General features: G+C 40.0%; 1 protein-coding gene across 4 annotated transcripts in view; it reads left to right on the plus strand.

The window, feature by feature from the left end:
* The window catches only part of LOC110511547 (high affinity cAMP-specific and IBMX-insensitive 3',5'-cyclic phosphodiesterase 8A), a 208,778-nt gene that overhangs the window by 99,505 nt on the left and 92,660 nt on the right, over positions 1–16,613 (plus strand). The window lies entirely within an intron of this gene.

Genomic DNA, 16,613 nt, shown 5'->3' on the forward strand with positions numbered 1-16,613 from the left:
GTTATTAACCCAGTAAGAGGAGTTATTAACTCAGTCAGATATAGAGGAGTTATTAACCCAGTCAGATATAGAGGAGTTATTAACCCAGTCAGATATAGAGGAGTTATTAACCCAGTCAGATATAGAGGAGTTATTAACACAGTCAGATATAGAGGAGTTATTAACCCAGTCAGATATAGAGGAGTTATTAACCCAGTCAGATATAGAGGGGTTATTAACCCAGTCAGATATACAGTTATTAACCCAGTCAGATATAGAGTTATTAACCCAGTCAGAGGAGTTATTAACCCAGTCAGATATAGAGGAGTTACAGTGCCTTGCGAAAGTATTCGGCCCCCTTGAACTTTGCGACCTTTTGCCACATTTCAGGCTTCAAACATTAAGATATAAAACTGTATTTTTTTGTGAAGAATCAACAACAAGTGGGACACAATCATGAAGTGGAAAGACATTTATTGGATATTTCAAACTTTTTTCCATCAATTTTAACCATCTTCCCTGTCCCTGCTGAAGAAAAGCAGGCCCAAACCATGATGCTGCCACCACCATGTTTGACAGTGGGGATGGTGTGTTCAGCTGTATTGCTTTTACGCCAAACATAACGTTTTGCATTGTTGCCAAAAAGTTCAATTTTGGTTTCATCTGACCAGAGCACCTTCTTCCACATGTTTGGTGTGTCTCCCAGGTGGCTTGTGGCAAACTTTAAACAACACTTTTTATGGATATCTTTAAGAAATGGCTTTCTCCTTGCCACTCTTCCATAAAGGCCAGATTTGTGCAATATACAGTGCCTTGCGAAAGTATTCGGCCCCCTTGAACTTTGCGACCTTTTGCCACATTTCAGGCTTCAAACATAAAGATATAAAACTGTATTTTTTTTTGAAGAATCAACAACAAGTGGGACACAATCATGAAGTGGAAAGACATTTATTGGATATTTCAAACTTTTTTAACAAATCAAAAACTGAAAAATTGGGCATGCAAAATTATTCAGCCCCCTTAAGTTAATACTTTGTAGCGCCACCTTTTGCTGCGATTACAGCTGTAAGTCGCTTGGGGTATGTCTCTATCAGTTTTGCACATCGAGAGACTGACATTTTTTCCCATTCCTCCTTGCAAAACAGCTCGAGCTCAGTGAGGTTGGATGGAGAGCATTTGTGAACAGCAGTTTTCAGTTCTTTCCACAGATTCTCGATTGGATTCAGGTCTGGACTTTGACTTGGCCATTCTAACACCTGGATATGTTTATTTTTGAACCATTCCATTGTAGATTTTGCTTTATGTTTTGGATCATTGTCTTGTTGGAAGACAAATCTCCCTCCCAGTCTCAGGTCTTTTGCAGACTCCATCAGGTTTTCTTCCAGAATGGTCCTGTATTTGGCTCCATCCATCTTCCCATCAATTTTAACCATCTTCCCTGTCCCTGCTGAAGAAAAGCAGGCCCAAACCATGATGCTGCCACCACCATGTTTGACAGTGGGGATAATGTGTTCAGGGTGATGAGCTGTGTTGCTTTTACGCCAAACATAACGTTTTGCATTGTTGCCAAAAAGTTCCATTTTGGTTTCATCTGACCAGAGCACCTTCTTCCACATGTTTGGTGTGTCTTCCAGGTGGCTTGTGGCAAACTTTAAACGACACTTTTTATGGATATCTTTAAGAAATGGCTTTCTTCTTGCCACTCTTCGAAAAAGGCCAGATTTGTGCAATATACGACTGATTGTTGTCCTATGGACAGAGTCTCCCACCTCAGCTGTAGATCTCTGCAGTTCATCCAGAGTGATCATGGGCCTCTTGGCTGCATCTCTGATCAGTCTTCTCCTTGTATGAGCTGAAAGTTTAGAGGGACGGCCAGGTCTTGGTAGATTTGCAGTGGTCTGATACTCCTTCCATTTCAATATTATCGCTTGCACAGTGCTCCTTGGGATGTTTAAAGCTTGGGAAATCTTTTTGTATCCAAATCCGGCTTTAAACTTCTTCACAACAGTATCTCAGACCTGCCTGGTGTGTTCCTTGTTCTTCATGATGCTCTCTGCGCTTTTAACGGACCTCTGAGACTATCACAGTGCAGGTGCATTTATACGGAGACTTGATTACACACAGGTGGATTGTATTTATCATCATTAGTCATTTAGGTCAACATTGTATCATTCAGAGATCCTCACTGAACTTCTGGAGAGAGTTTGCTGCACTGAAAGTAAAGGGGCTGAATAATTTTGCACGCCCAATTTTTCAGTTTTTGATTTGTTAAAAAGGTTTGAAATATCCAATAAATGTCATTCCACTTCATGATTGTGTCCCACTTGTTGTTGATTCTTCACAAAAAAATACAGTTTTATATCTTTATGTTTGAAGCTTGAAATGTGGCAAAAGGTCGCAAAGTTCAAGGGGGCCGAATACTTTCGCAAGGCACTGTATGACTGATTGTTGTCCTATGGACAGAGTCTCCCACCTCAGCTGTAGATCTCTGCAGTTCATCCAGAGTGATCATGGGCTTATTGGCTGCATCTCTGATCAGTCTTCTCCTTGTATGAGTTGTACTTTCGCAAGGCACTGTATTTACCCAGTCAGATATAGAGGAGTTATTAACCCAGTCAGATATAGAGGAGTTATTAACCCAGTCAGAGGAGTTATTAACCCAGTCAGATATAGAGGAGTTATTAACCCAGTCAGATATAGAGGACTTATTAACCCAGTCAGATATAGAGGAGTTATTAACCCAGTCAGATATAGAGGAGTTATTAACCCAGTCAGATATAGAGGAGTTATTAACCCAATTAGATATAGAGGAGTTATTAACCCAGTCAGATATAGAGGAGTTATTAACCCAGTCAGATATAGAGGAGTTATTAACCCAGTCAGAGGAGTTATTAACCCAGTCAGATATAGAGGAGTTATTAACCCAGTCAGATATAGAGGAGTTATTAACCCAGTCAGATATAGAGGAGTTATTAACCCAGTCAGATATAGAGGAGTTATTAACCCAGTCAGATATAATGTAGTGACGAGGAGTTATTAACCCAGTCAGATATAGAGGAGTTATTAACCCAGTCAGATATAGAGGAGTTATTAACCCAGTCAGATATAGAGGAGTTATTAACCCAGTCAGATATAGAGGAGTTATTAACCCAGTCAGATATAGAGGAGTTATTAACCCAGTAAGAGGAGTTATTAACTCAGTCAGATATAGAGGAGTTATTAACCCAGTCAGATATAGAGGAGTTATTAACCCAGTCAGATATAGAGGAGTTATTAACCCAGTCAGATATAGAGGAGTTATTAACCCAGTCAGATATAGAGGAGTTATTAACCCAGTAAGAGGAGTTATTAACTCAGTCAGATATAGAGGAGTTATTAACCCAGTCAGATATAGAGGAGTTATTAACCCAGTCAGATATAGAGGAGTTATTAACCCAGTCAGATATAGAGGAGTTATTAACCCAGTCAGATATAGAGGAGTTATTAACCCAGTCAGATATAGAGGAGTTATTAACCCAGTCAGATATAGAGGGGTTATTAACCCAGTCAGATATACAGTTATTAACCCAGTCAGATATAGAGTTATTAACCCAGTCAGAGGAGTTATTAACCCAGTCAGATATAGAGGAGTTACAGTGCCTTGCGAAAGTATTCGGCCCCCTTGAACTTTGCGACCTTTTGCCACATTTCAGGCTTCAAACATTAAGATATAAAACTGTATTTTTTTGTGAAGAATCAACAACAAGTGGGACACAATCATGAAGTGGAAAGACATTTATTGGATATTTCAAACTTTTTTCCATCAATTTTAACCATCTTCCCTGTCCCTGCTGAAGAAAAGCAGGCCCAAACCATGATGCTGCCACCACCATGTTTGACAGTGGGGATGGTGTGTTCAGCTGTATTGCTTTTACGCCAAACATAACGTTTTGCATTGTTGCCAAAAAGTTCAATTTTGGTTTCATCTGACCAGAGCACCTTCTTCCACATGTTTGGTGTGTCTCCCAGGTGGCTTGTGGCAAACTTTAAACAACACTTTTTATGGATATCTTTAAGAAATGGCTTTCTCCTTGCCACTCTTCCATAAAGGCCAGATTTGTGCAATATACAGTGCCTTGCGAAAGTATTCGGCCCCCTTGAACTTTGCGACCTTTTGCCACATTTCAGGCTTCAAACATAAAGATATAAAACTGTATTTTTTTTTGAAGAATCAACAACAAGTGGGACACAATCATGAAGTGGAAAGACATTTATTGGATATTTCAAACTTTTTTAACAAATCAAAAACTGAAAAATTGGGCATGCAAAATTATTCAGCCCCCTTAAGTTAATACTTTGTAGCGCCACCTTTTGCTGCGATTACAGCTGTAAGTCGCTTGGGGTATGTCTCTATCAGTTTTGCACATCGAGAGACTGACATTTTTTCCCATTCCTCCTTGCAAAACAGCTCGAGCTCAGTGAGGTTGGATGGAGAGCATTTGTGAACAGCAGTTTTCAGTTCTTTCCACAGATTCTCGATTGGATTCAGGTCTGGACTTTGACTTGGCCATTCTAACACCTGGATATGTTTATTTTTGAACCATTCCATTGTAGATTTTGCTTTATGTTTTGGATCATTGTCTTGTTGGAAGACAAATCTCCCTCCCAGTCTCAGGTCTTTTGCAGACTCCATCAGGTTTTCTTCCAGAATGGTCCTGTATTTGGCTCCATCCATCTTCCCATCAATTTTAACCATCTTCCCTGTCCCTGCTGAAGAAAAGCAGGCCCAAACCATGATGCTGCCACCACCATGTTTGACAGTGGGGATAATGTGTTCAGGGTGATGAGCTGTGTTGCTTTTACGCCAAACATAACGTTTTGCATTGTTGCCAAAAAGTTCCATTTTGGTTTCATCTGACCAGAGCACCTTCTTCCACATGTTTGGTGTGTCTTCCAGGTGGCTTGTGGCAAACTTTAAACGACACTTTTTATGGATATCTTTAAGAAATGGCTTTCTTCTTGCCACTCTTCGAAAAAGGCCAGATTTGTGCAATATACGACTGATTGTTGTCCTATGGACAGAGTCTCCCACCTCAGCTGTAGATCTCTGCAGTTCATCCAGAGTGATCATGGGCCTCTTGGCTGCATCTCTGATCAGTCTTCTCCTTGTATGAGCTGAAAGTTTAGAGGGACGGCCAGGTCTTGGTAGATTTGCAGTGGTCTGATACTCCTTCCATTTCAATATTATCGCTTGCACAGTGCTCCTTGGGATGTTTAAAGCTTGGGAAATCTTTTTGTATCCAAATCCGGCTTTAAACTTCTTCACAACAGTATCTCAGACCTGCCTGGTGTGTTCCTTGTTCTTCATGATGCTCTCTGCGCTTTTAACGGACCTCTGAGACTATCACAGTGCAGGTGCATTTATACGGAGACTTGATTACACACAGGTGGATTGTATTTATCATCATTAGTCATTTAGGTCAACATTGTATCATTCAGAGATCCTCACTGAACTTCTGGAGAGAGTTTGCTGCACTGAAAGTAAAGGGGCTGAATAATTTTGCACGCCCAATTTTTCAGTTTTTGATTTGTTAAAAAGGTTTGAAATATCCAATAAATGTCATTCCACTTCATGATTGTGTCCCACTTGTTGTTGATTCTTCACAAAAAAATACAGTTTTATATCTTTATGTTTGAAGCTTGAAATGTGGCAAAAGGTCGCAAAGTTCAAGGGGGCCGAATACTTTCGCAAGGCACTGTATGACTGATTGTTGTCCTATGGACAGAGTCTCCCACCTCAGCTGTAGATCTCTGCAGTTCATCCAGAGTGATCATGGGCTTATTGGCTGCATCTCTGATCAGTCTTCTCCTTGTATGAGTTGTACTTTCGCAAGGCACTGTATTTACCCAGTCAGATATAGAGGAGTTATTAACCCAGTCAGATATAGAGGAGTTATTAACCCAGTCAGAGGAGTTATTAACCCAGTCAGATATAGAGGAGTTATTAACCCAGTCAGATATAGAGGACTTATTAACCCAGTCAGATATAGAGGAGTTATTAACCCAGTCAGATATAGAGGAGTTATTAACCCAGTCAGATATAGAGGAGTTATTAACCCAATTAGATATAGAGGAGTTATTAACCCAGTCAGATATAGAGGAGTTATTAACCCAGTCAGATATAGAGGAGTTATTAACCCAGTCAGAGGAGTTATTAACCCAGTCAGATATAGAGGAGTTATTAACCCAGTCAGATATAGAGGAGTTATTAACCCAGTCAGATATAGAGGAGTTATTAACCCAGTCAGATATAGAGGAGTTATTAACCCAGTCAGATATAATGTAGTGACGAGGAGTTATTAACCCAGTCAGACATAGAGGAGTTATTAACCCAGTCAGATATAGAGGAGTTATTAACCCAGTCAGATATAGAGGAGTTATTAACCCAGTCAGATATAGAGGAGTTATTAACCCAGTCAGATATAGAGGAGTTATTAACCCAGTAAGAGGAGTTATTAACTCAGTCAGATATAGAGGAGTTATTAACCCAGTCAGATATAGAGGAGTTATTAACCCAGTCAGATATAGAGGAGTTATTAACCCAGTCAGATATAGAGGAGTTATTAACCCAGTCAGATATAGAGGAGTTATTAACCCAGTAAGAGGAGTTATTAACTCAGTCAGATATAGAGGAGTTATTAACCCAGTCAGATATAGAGGAGTTATTAACCCAGTCAGATATAGAGGAGTTATTAACCCAGTCAGATATAGAGGAGTTATTAACCCAGTCAGATATAGAGGAGTTATTAACCCAGTCAGATATAGAGGAGTTATTAACCCAGTCAGATATAGAGGGGTTATTAACCCAGTCAGATATACAGTTATTAACCCAGTCAGATATAGAGTTATTAACCCAGTCAGAGGAGTTATTAACCCAGTCAGATATAGAGGAGTTACAGTGCCTTGCGAAATTATTCGGCCCCCTTGAACTTTGCGACCTTTTGCCACATTTCAGGCTTCAAACATTAAGATATAAAACTGTATTTTTTTGTGAAGAATCAACAACAAGTGGGACACAATCATGAAGTGGAAAGACATTTATTGGATATTTCAAACTTTTTTAACAAATCAAAAACTGAAAAATTGGGCATGCAAAATTATTCAGCCCCCTTAAGTTAATACTTTGTAGCGCCACCTTTTGCTGCGATTACAGCTGTAAGTCGCTTGGGGTATGTCTCTATCAGTTTTGCACATCGAGAGACTGACATTTTTTCCCATTCCTCCTTGCAAAACAGCTCGAGCTCAGTGAGGTTGGATGGAGAGCATTTGTGAACAGCAGTTTTCAGTTCTTTCCACAGATTCTCGATTGGATTCAGGTCTGGACTTTGACTTGGCCATTCTAACACCTGGATATGTTTATTTTTGAACCATTCCATTGTAGATTTTGCTTTATGTTTTGGATCATTGTCTTGTTGGAAGACAAATCTCCCTCCCAGTCTCAGGTCTTTTGCAGACTCCATCAGGTTTTCTTCCAGAATGGTCCTGTATTTGGCTCCATCCATCTTCCCATCAATTTTAACCATCTTCCCTGTCCCTGCTGAAGAAAAGCAGGCCCAAACCATGATGCTGCCACCACCATGTTTGACAGTGGGGATAATGTGTTCAGGGTGATGAGCTGTGTTGCTTTTACGCCAAACATAACGTTTTGCATTGTTGCCAAAAAGTTCCATTTTGGTTTCATCTGACCAGAGCACCTTCTTCCACATGTTTGGTGTGTCTTCCAGGTGGCTTGTGGCAAACTTTAAACGACACTTTTTATGGATATCTTTAAGAAATGGCTTTCTTCTTGCCACTCTTCGAAAAAGGCCAGATTTGTGCAATATACGACTGATTGTTGTCCTATGGACAGAGTCTCCCACCTCAGCTGTAGATCTCTGCAGTTCATCCAGAGTGATCATGGGCCTCTTGGCTGCATCTCTGATCAGTCTTCTCCTTGTATGAGCTGAAAGTTTAGAGGGACGGCCAGGTCTTGGTAGATTTGCAGTGGTCTGATACTCCTTCCATTTCAATATTATCGCTTGCACAGTGCTCCTTGGGATGTTTAAAGCTTGGGAAATCTTTTTGTATCCAAATCCGGCTTTAAACTTCTTCACAACAGTATCTCAGACCTGCCTGGTGTGTTCCTTGTTCTTCATGATGCTCTCTGCGCTTTTAACGGACCTCTGAGACTATCACAGTGCAGGTGCATTTATACGGAGACTTGATTACACACAGGTGGATTGTATTTATCATCATTAGTCATTTAGGTCAACATTGTATCATTCAGAGATCCTCACTGAACTTCTGGAGAGAGTTTGCTGCACTGAAAGTAAAGGGGCTGAATAATTTTGCACGCCCAATTTTTCAGTTTTTGATTTGTTAAAAAGGTTTGAAATATCCAATAAATGTCATTCCACTTCATGATTGTGTCCCACTTGTTGTTGATTCTTCACAAAAAAATACAGTTTTATATCTTTATGTTTGAAGCTTGAAATGTGGCAAAAGGTCGCAAAGTTCAAGGGGGCCGAATACTTTCGCAAGGCACTGTATGACTGATTGTTGTCCTATGGACAGAGTCTCCCACCTCAGCTGTAGATCTCTGCAGTTCATCCAGAGTGATCATGGGCTTATTGGCTGCATCTCTGATCAGTCTTCTCCTTGTATGAGTTGTACTTTCGCAAGGCACTGTATTTACCCAGTCAGATATAGAGGAGTTATTAACCCAGTCAGATATAGAGGAGTTATTAACCCAGTCAGAGGAGTTATTAACCCAGTCAGATATAGAGGAGTTATTAACCCAGTCAGATATAGAGGACTTATTAACCCAGTCAGATATAGAGGAGTTATTAACCCAGTCAGATATAGAGGAGTTATTAACCCAGTCAGATATAGAGGAGTTATTAACCCAATTAGATATAGAGGAGTTATTAACCCAGTCAGATATAGAGGAGTTATTAACCCAGTCAGATATAGAGGAGTTATTAACCCAGTCAGATATAGAGGAGTTATTAACCCAGTCAGATATAGAGGAGTTATTAACCCAGTCAGATATAGAGGAGTTATTAACCCAGTCAGATATAATGTAGTGACGAGGAGTTATTAACCCAGTCAGATATAGAGGAGTTATTAACCCAGTCAGATATAGAGGAGTTATTAACCCAGTCAGATATAGAGGAGTTATTAACCCAGTCAGATATAGAGGAGTTATTAACCCAGTCAGATATAGAGGAGTTATTAACCCAGTAAGAGGAGTTATTAACTCAGTCAGATATAGAGGAGTTATTAACCCAGTCAGATATAGAGGAGTTATTAACCCAGTCAGATATAGAGGAGTTATTAACCCAGTCAGATATAGAGGAGTTATTAACCCAGTCAGATATAGAGGAGTTATTAACCCAGTAAGAGGAGTTATTAACTCAGTCAGATATAGAGGAGTTATTAACCCAGTCAGATATAGAGGAGTTATTAACCCAGTCAGATATAGAGGAGTTATTAACCCAGTCAGATATAGAGGAGTTATTAACCCAGTCAGATATAGAGGAGTTATTAACCCAGTCAGATATAGAGGAGTTATTAACCCAGTCAGATATAGAGGGGTTATTAACCCAGTCAGATATACAGTTATTAACCCAGTCAGATATAGAGTTATTAACCCAGTCAGAGGAGTTATTAACCCAGTCAGATATAGAGGAGTTACAGTGCCTTGCGAAAGTATTCGGCCCCCTTGAACTTTGCGACCTTTTGCCACATTTCAGGCTTCAAACATTAAGATATAAAACTGTATTTTTTTGTGAAGAATCAACAACAAGTGGGACACAATCATGAAGTGGAAAGACATTTATTGGATATTTAAAACTTTTTTCCATCAATTTTAACCATCTTCCCTGTCCCTGCTGAAGAAAAGCAGGCCCAAACCATGATGCTGCCACCACCATGTTTGACAGTGGGGATGGTGTGTTCAGCTGTATTGCTTTTACGCCAAACATAACGTTTTGCATTGTTGCCAAAAAGTTCAATTTTGGTTTCATCTGACCAGAGCACCTTCTTCCACATGTTTGGTGTGTCTCCCAGGTGGCTTGTGGCAAACTTTAAACAACACTTTTTATGGATATCTTTAAGAAATGGCTTTCTCCTTGCCACTCTTCCATAAAGGCCAGATTTGTGCAATATACAGTGCCTTGCGAAAGTATTCGGCCCCCTTGAACTTTGCGACCTTTTGCCACATTTCAGGCTTCAAACATAAAGATATAAAACTGTATTTTTTTTTGAAGAATCAACAACAAGTGGGACACAATCATGAAGTGGAAAGACATTTATTGGATATTTCAAACTTTTTTAACAAATCAAAAACTGAAAAATTGGGCATGCAAAATTATTCAGCCCCCTTAAGTTAATACTTTGTAGCGCCACCTTTTGCTGCGATTACAGCTGTAAGTCGCTTGGGGTATGTCTCTATCAGTTTTGCACATCGAGAGACTGACATTTTTTCCCATTCCTCCTTGCAAAACAGCTCGAGCTCAGTGAGGTTGGATGGAGAGCATTTGTGAACAGCAGTTTTCAGTTCTTTCCACAGATTCTCGATTGGATTCAGGTCTGGACTTTGACTTGGCCATTCTAACACCTGGATATGTTTATTTTTGAACCATTCCATTGTAGATTTTGCTTTATGTTTTGGATCATTGTCTTGTTGGAAGACAAATCTCCCTCCCAGTCTCAGGTCTTTTGCAGACTCCATCAGGTTTTCTTCCAGAATGGTCCTGTATTTGGCTCCATCCATCTTCCCATCAATTTTAACCATCTTCCCTGTCCCTGCTGAAGAAAAGCAGGCCCAAACCATGATGCTGCCACCACCATGTTTGACAGTGGGGATAATGTGTTCAGGGTGATGAGCTGTGTTGCTTTTACGCCAAACATAACGTTTTGCATTGTTGCCAAAAAGTTCCATTTTGGTTTCATCTGACCAGAGCACCTTCTTCCACATGTTTGGTGTGTCTTCCAGGTGGCTTGTGGCAAACTTTAAACGACACTTTTTATGGATATCTTTAAGAAATGGCTTTCTTCTTGCCACTCTTCGAAAAAGGCCAGATTTGTGCAATATACGACTGATTGTTGTCCTATGGACAGAGTCTCCCACCTCAGCTGTAGATCTCTGCAGTTCATCCAGAGTGATCATGGGCCTCTTGGCTGCATCTCTGATCAGTCTTCTCCTTGTATGAGCTGAAAGTTTAGAGGGACGGCCAGGTCTTGGTAGATTTGCAGTGGTCTGATACTCCTTCCATTTCAATATTATCGCTTGCACAGTGCTCCTTGGGATGTTTAAAGCTTGGGAAATCTTTTTGTATCCAAATCCGGCTTTAAACTTCTTCACAACAGTATCTCGGACCTGTCTGGTGTGTTCCTTGTTCTTCATGATGCTCTCTGCGCTTTTAACGGACCTCTGAGACTATCACAGTGCAGGTGCATTTATACGGAGACTTGATTACACACAGGTGGATTGTATTTATCATCATTAGTCATTTAGGTCAACATTGTATCATTCAGAGATCCTCACTGAACTTCTGGAGAGAGTTTGCTGCACTGAAAGTAAAGGGGCTGAATAATTTTGCACGCCCAATTTTTCAGTTTTTGATTTGTTAAAAAGGTTTGAAATATCCAATAAATGTCATTCCACTTCATGATTGTGTCCCACTTGTTGTTGATTCTTCACAAAAAAATACAGTTTTATATCTTTATGTTTGAAGCTTGAAATGTGGCAAAAGGTCGCAAAGTTCAAGGGGGCCGAATACTTTCGCAAGGCACTGTATGACTGATTGTTGTCCTATGGACAGAGTCTCCCACCTCAGCTGTAGATCTCTGCAGTTCATCCAGAGTGATCATGGGCTTATTGGCTGCATCTCTGATCAGTCTTCTCCTTGTATGAGTTGTACTTTCGCAAGGCACTGTATTTACCCAGTCAGATATAGAGGAGTTATTAACCCAGTCAGATATAGAGGAGTTATTAACCCAGTCAGAGGAGTTATTAACCCAGTCAGATATAGAGGAGTTATTAACCCAGTCAGATATAGAGGACTTATTAACCCAGTCAGATATAGAGGAGTTATTAACCCAGTCAGATATAGAGGAGTTATTAACCCAGTCAGATATAGAGGAGTTATTAACCCAATTAGATATAGAGGAGTTATTAACCCAGTCAGATATAGAGGAGTTATTAACCCAGTCAGATATAGAGGAGTTATTAACCCAGTCAGAGGAGTTATTAACCCAGTCAGATATAGAGGAGTTATTAACCCAGTCAGATATAGAGGAGTTATTAACCCAGTCAGATATAGAGGAGTTATTAACCCAGTCAGATATAGAGGAGTTATTAACCCAGTCAGATATAATGTAGTGACGAGGAGTTATTAACCCAGTCAGACATAGAGGAGTTATTAACCCAGTCAGATATAGAGGAGTTATTAACCCAGTCAGATATAGAGGAGTTATTAACCCAGTCAGATATAGAGGAGTTATTAACCCAGTCAGATATAGAGGAGTTATTAACCCAGTAAGAGGAGTTATTAACTCAGTCAGATATAGAGGAGTTATTAACCCAGTCAGATATAGAGGAGTTATTAACCCAGTCAGATATAGAGGAGTTATTAACCCAGTCAGATATAGAGGAGTTATTAACCCAGTCAGATATAGAGGAGTTATTAACCCAGTAAGAGGAGTTATTAACTCAGTCAGATATAGAGGAGTTATTAACCCAGTCAGATATAGAGGAGTTATTAACCCAGTCAGATATAGAGGAGTTATTAACCCAGTCAGATATAGAGGAGTTATTAACCCAGTCAGATATAGAGGAGTTATTAACCCAGTCAGATATAGAGGAGTTATTAACCCAGTCAGATATAGAGGGGTTATTAACCCAGTCAGATATACAGTTATTAACCCAGTCAGATATAGAGTTATTAACCCAGTCAGAGGAGTTATTAACCCAGTCAGATATAGAGGAGTTACAGTGCCTTGCGAAAGTATTCGGCCCCCTTGAACTTTGCGACCTTTTGCCACATTTCAGGCTTCAAACATTAAGATATAAAACTGTATTTTTTTGTGAAGAATCAACAACAAGTGGGACACAATCATGAAGTGGAAAGACATTTATTGGATATTTCAAACTTTTTTCCATCAATTTTAACCATCTTCCCTGTCCCTGCTGAAGAAAAGCAGGCCCAAACCATGATGCTGCCACCACCATGTTTGACAGTGGGGATGGTGTGTTCAGCTGTATTGCTTTTACGCCAAACATAACGTTTTGCATTGTTGCCAAAAAGTTCAATTTTGGTTTCATCTGACCAGAGCACCTTCTTCCACATGTTTGGTGTGTCTCCCAGGTGGCTTGTGGCAAACTTTAAACAACACTTTTTATGGATATCTTTAAGAAATGGCTTTCTCCTTGCCACTCTTCCATAAAGGCCAGATTTGTGCAATATACAGTGCCTTGCGAAAGTATTCGGCCCCCTTGAACTTTGCGACCTTTTGCCACATTTCAGGCTTCAAACATAAAGATATAAAACTGTATTTTTTTTTGAAGAATCAACAACAAGTGGGACACAATCATGAAGTGGAAAGACATTTATTGGATATTTCAAACTTTTTTAACAAATCAAAAACTGAAAAATTGGGCATGCAAAATTATTCAGCCCCCTTAAGTTAATACTTTGTAGCGCCACCTTTTGCTGCGATTACAGCTGTAAGTCGCTTGGGGTATGTCTCTATCAGTTTTGCACATCGAGAGACTGACATTTTTTCCCATTCCTCCTTGCAAAACAGCTCGAGCTCAGTGAGGTTGGATGGAGAGCATTTGTGAACAGCAGTTTTCAGTTCTTTCCACAGATTCTCGATTGGATTCAGGTCTGGACTTTGACTTGGCCATTCTAACACCTGGATATGTTTATTTTTGAACCATTCCATTGTAGATTTTGCTTTATGTTTTGGATCATTGTCTTGTTGGAAGACAAATCTCCCTCCCAGTCTCAGGTCTTTTGCAGACTCCATCAGGTTTTCTTCCAGAATGGTCCTGTATTTGGCTCCATCCATCTTCCCATCAATTTTAACCATCTTCCCTGTCCCTGCTGAAGAAAAGCAGGCCCAAACCATGATGCTGCCACCACCATGTTTGACAGTGGGGATAATGTGTTCAGGGTGATGAGCTGTGTTGCTTTTACGCCAAACATAACGTTTTGCATTGTTGCCAAAAAGTTCCATTTTGGTTTCATCTGACCAGAGCACCTTCTTCCACATGTTTGGTGTGTCTTCCAGGTGGCTTGTGGCAAACTTTAAACGACACTTTTTATGGATATCTTTAAGAAATGGCTTTCTTCTTGCCACTCTTCGAAAAAGGCCAGATTTGTGCAATATACGACTGATTGTTGTCCTATGGACAGAGTCTCCCACCTCAGCTGTAGATCTCTGCAGTTCATCCAGAGTGATCATGGGCCTCTTGGCTGCATCTCTGATCAGTCTTCTCCTTGTATGAGCTGAAAGTTTAGAGGGACGGCCAGGTCTTGGTAGATTTGCAGTGGTCTGATACTCCTTCCATTTCAATATTATCGCTTGCACAGTGCTCCTTGGGATGTTTAAAGCTTGGGAAATCTTTTTGTATCCAAATCCGGCTTTAAACTTCTTCACAACAGTATCTCAGACCTGCCTGGTGTGTTCCTTGTTCTTCATGATGCTCTCTGCGCTTTTAACGGACCTCTGAGACTATCACAGTGCAGGTGCATTTATACGGAGACTTGATTACACACAGGTGGATTGTATTTATCATCATTAGTCATTTAGGTCAACATTGTATCATTCAGAGATCCTCACTGAACTTCTGGAGAGAGTTTGCTGCACTGAAAGTAAAGGGGCTGAATAATTTTGCACGCCCAATTTTTCAGTTTTTGATTTGTTAAAAAGGTTTGAAATATCCAATAAATGTCATTCCACTTCATGATTGTGTCCCACTTGTTGTTGATTCTTCACAAAAAAATACAGTTTTATATCTTTATGTTTGAAGCTTGAAATGTGGCAAAAGGTCGCAAAGTTCAAGGGGGCCGAATACTTTCGCAAGGCACTGTATGACTGATTGTTGTCCTATGGACAGAGTCTCCCACCTCAGCTGTAGATCTCTGCAGTTCATCCAGAGTGATCATGGGCTTATTGGCTGCATCTCTGATCAGTCTTCTCCTTGTATGAGTTGTACTTTCGCAAGGCACTGTATTTACCCAGTCAGATATAGAGGAGTTATTAACCCAGTCAGATATAGAGGAGTTATTAACCCAGTCAGAGGAGTTATTAACCCAGTCAGATATAGAGGAGTTATTAACCCAGTCAGATATAGAGGAGTTATTAACCCAGTCAGATATAGAGGAGTTATTAACCCAGTCAGATATAGAGGAGTTATTAACCCAGTCAGATATAGAGGAGTTATTAACCCAATTAGATATAGAGGAGTTATTAACCCAGTCAGATATAGAGGAGTTATTAACCCAGTCAGATATAGAGGAGTTATTAACCCAGTCAGAGGAGTTATTAACCCAGTCAGATATAGAGGAGTTATTAACCCAGTCAGATATAGAGGAGTTATTAACCCAGTCAGATATAGAGGAGTTATTAACCCAGTCAGATATAGAGGAGTTATTAACCCAGTCAGATATAGAGGAGTTATTAACCCAGTCAGAGGAGTTATTAACCCAGTCAGATATAGAGGAGTTATTAACCCAGTCAGATATAGAGGAGTTATTAACCCAGTCAGATATAGAGGAGTTATTAACCCAGTCAGATATAGAGGAGTTATTAACCCAGTCAGATATAATGTAGTGACGAGGAGTTATTAACCCAGTCAGATATAGAGGAGTTATTAACCCAGTCAGATATAGAGGAGTTATTAACCCAGTCAGATATAGAGGAGTTATTAACCCAGTCAGATATAGAGGAGTTATTAACCCAGTCAGATATAGAGGAGTTATTAACCCAGTAAGAGGAGTTATTAACTCAGTCAGATATAGAGGAGTTATTAACCCAGTAAGAGGAGTTATTAACTCAGTCAGATATAGAGGAGTTATTAACCCAGTCAGATATAGTTTTACCATGGCTATGTTCAATAGGCTACTGGTAATGTTACCATGGCTACGCTCAATAGGCTACTGGTAATGTTACCATGGCTACACTCAATAGGCTACTGGTAATGTTACCATGGCTACACTCAGTAGGCTACTGGTAATGTTACCATGGCTACACTCAATAGGCTACTGGTAATGTTACCATGGCTACACTCAATAGGCTACTGGTAATGTTACCATGGCTACGCTCAATAGGCTACTGGTAATGTTACCAAGGCCAAGTTGTAAAACTTTCTCGAACGTTGTAGATAGAAATTCCTTGAATAGAGCCGTTGTTATTCCTTATTCAACATGTCAGATCGGCATGTTTATTCTTCATAGCATATTTCTATCTAAACGTTGCGTCCAACTGAATACACCCCAGGTTGTTAGCTATAGCTAGTTAATGAGGTAACAGGACTGAACAAGGTTTTAGCCTAAAGAAATGAACTATAGAAAGAAAGAAAACGTAGCGCCGGCTCGAATCAA

This window comes from Oncorhynchus mykiss, chromosome 6, assembly GCF_013265735.2.
Source record: "Oncorhynchus mykiss isolate Arlee chromosome 6, USDA_OmykA_1.1, whole genome shotgun sequence".
NCBI classification, from domain to species: domain Eukaryota; kingdom Metazoa; phylum Chordata; class Actinopteri; order Salmoniformes; family Salmonidae; genus Oncorhynchus; species Oncorhynchus mykiss.